At 44.9% G+C, this 2,381-nt stretch overlaps 1 long non-coding RNA gene across 1 annotated transcript; it reads right to left on the bottom strand.

Annotated features, from left to right (window-relative positions):
- Positions 1–474: 474 nt before the first annotated feature.
- On the bottom strand, positions 475–1,869 carry LOC147029636 (uncharacterized). The gene is made up of 4 exons (XR_015055734.1): positions 1,510–1,869; positions 1,230–1,403; positions 717–793; positions 475–629 (listed from the first exon to the last, which is right to left on the bottom strand). It is a non-coding gene; the product is annotated as an uncharacterized LOC147029636 (long non-coding RNA).
- Between the last annotated feature and the right edge of the window lie 512 nt (positions 1,870–2,381).

Genomic DNA, 2,381 nt, shown 5'->3' with positions numbered 1-2,381 from the left:
ATCCACCCACACAAGACCCACTCACACAAGCTCCACCCACACAAGCCCCACCCACACAAGCCCCATCCACCCACACAAGCCCCATCCACCCACACAAGCCCCATCCACCCACACAAGACCCACTCACACAAGCTCCACCCACACAAGCTCCACCCACACAAGCCCCACCCACACAAGCCCCACCCACCCACACAAGACCCACTCACACAAGCTCCACCCACACAAGCTCCACCCACACAAGCCCCACCCACACAAGCTCCACCCACACAAGCTTCACCCACCCACACAAGCCCTACCCACACAAGCCCCACCCCCTGTGCGCCCCCACCTTTGACCCACCACCCCCCTCATCCCACCCCCCCACCCTTCCTCACACACACACACACACGGAGAGGGGATGGAGAGGGATGATGGGGTGGTGGGTCGTTGGAGGAGCGCACCTACCCCCCAACCCTAACCCTCCTCCAACCCCCACTCCCCTTTATATCTCCTTTATTCTTTTTTTGTAATTCAAAATCAGATAATTATAAGGAAAGCATATATAATTAAGCAAAAGTAAAAAACATTGAACAAAATCTTCTTCCACAGCAGTCTGATGGTTTGTGATTTTGAAACTCGGTCAACATATTCTGTTCAAAAGAAAGAGGGAAGAACAATTAGGGTAAATAAAGATGATTATATCATGATATTAATAAAATAATAAAAAGAACATTTACCTCCAGAAGATAGTGTCGTGTCAGATTCCTCAAGAAGATGAAGTTGTGTGTTTGGTTCATCCAGACAGGTGTTTAAACTGAAAAAAATAATAATGAGAACACTCAAGAGAGATATAGACAGAGAGATAGAGACAGAGGGAGAGAGAAACAGAGAGAGACAAAGACAAAGACACGCACAGAGAGAGAGAGAGAGAGAGAGAGAGAGAGAGAGAGAGAGAGAGAGAGAGAGAGAGAGAGAGAGAGAGAGAGAGAGAGAGAGAGAGAGAGAGAGAGAGAGAGAGAGAGAGAGAGAGAGAGAGAGAGAGAGAGAGAGAGAGAGAGAGAGAGAGAGAGAGAGAGAGAGAGAGAGAGAGAGAGAGAGAGAGAGAGAGAGAGAGAGAGAGAGAGAGAGAGAGAGAGAGAGAGAGAGAGAGAGAGAGAGAGAGAGAGAGAGAGAGAGAGAGAGAGAGAGAGAGAGAGAGAGAGAGAGAGAGAGAGAGAGAGAGAGAGAGACACAGAGGGATAATTTCTCACCTATGCCTCGACTCATTCAAGGTCAGAGGACGTGAGAGGACTTCCTTCCATCCAACAATAATGTCATTCAATTCTCGTCTGAACGATTGAATGTCTTTAAAGAAGTCATTCATTTTTTTCCATTCCTCATGGTATTCAAAAGCCTCAGTTTCCAGATCAGTTATCAATGATGTTCTTATTGGGGACAACGTGTTAGAAAAAAACATACAATGCTTATTGGTTGTATAGTGATTTAATTCTGTATAAAACAACAAATAATTAATTCGTTTAAGGATCTCACCTCTCATCTTGTGAAAAAAAATTGATCCGCAAGGTCGGATTACTCCTCTGCGTAATCCATTCTCTGAATAAGACGTACAAAGTTCGCGTTTGGTATTAAATAGGCCGAGTTGATGACTCGTCTCGGAAATTCCACAACAATGGGGTTTTCAGGGTGTGTCTCATAAAGGAAATGACTTCGGGCTTTTTTGGCTTGGTCCGGGTGTGAGGGCTGAAATAGAGATTTTATCTTTTATTTCATTTAAAACTTACTTTTAAATATCTTCCTTAGCTTGCTTTTAGCTAAACTTTGTTCTGTTAGTGTTCTGATGATTTAAGATATATCCATGAGAGACATGGGCACAGAATACTTCCTCATTTCCACGGCACGACTGTGCGCTTTAAGGCACTTCCCAATTTTACAGAACCGAAGGAGGGATAGTGAACTTCCCTTTCTTTCGTGCTTGAAGAGATAAAGTGAATATACTTGATGGAAATGAATGTTAAAAGAAAATTAAATGAGTCTCCATTTTACATTTGCTTGTATGGGAGGGAAGTGGATAGGTGGGGAGAAAATGAGTCTCCTATTTTGAGCTTTTGGGGCTTGGGTCGGAAAGTTTTCCCCTTTCTCCCGATTCATTTTAATGGGCGTCCCAGAAACCCCATTTATTAATGGGGAAACCCCCAGAAAACCATCCCAGAAAGTTAACTGAGGTTAACTTTTAACCTCAGTAGCGTACGAGCGATCATATTGTTAAGGATTCAGCGACGGAGGGATTCTCAACCCACTCTGGCCATATCCGTGGTTTATAACGCCGGCCGGCTCAGCACAGGCCTCGGGTCACGCGCCTTCAATCGCGATACCAACGTAATCCTTGTACCTTGCCAGTTGGG

The sequence above is a fragment of the Eptatretus burgeri genome, chromosome 3, assembly GCF_056783735.1.
Source record: "Eptatretus burgeri isolate ZD-2024b chromosome 3, Ebu_testis_v1, whole genome shotgun sequence".
NCBI classification, from domain to species: domain Eukaryota; kingdom Metazoa; phylum Chordata; class Myxini; order Myxiniformes; family Myxinidae; genus Eptatretus; species Eptatretus burgeri.
Note: the sequence above shows the minus strand (reverse complement) of the source record. Positions and strands in the feature narration are given on the sequence as shown.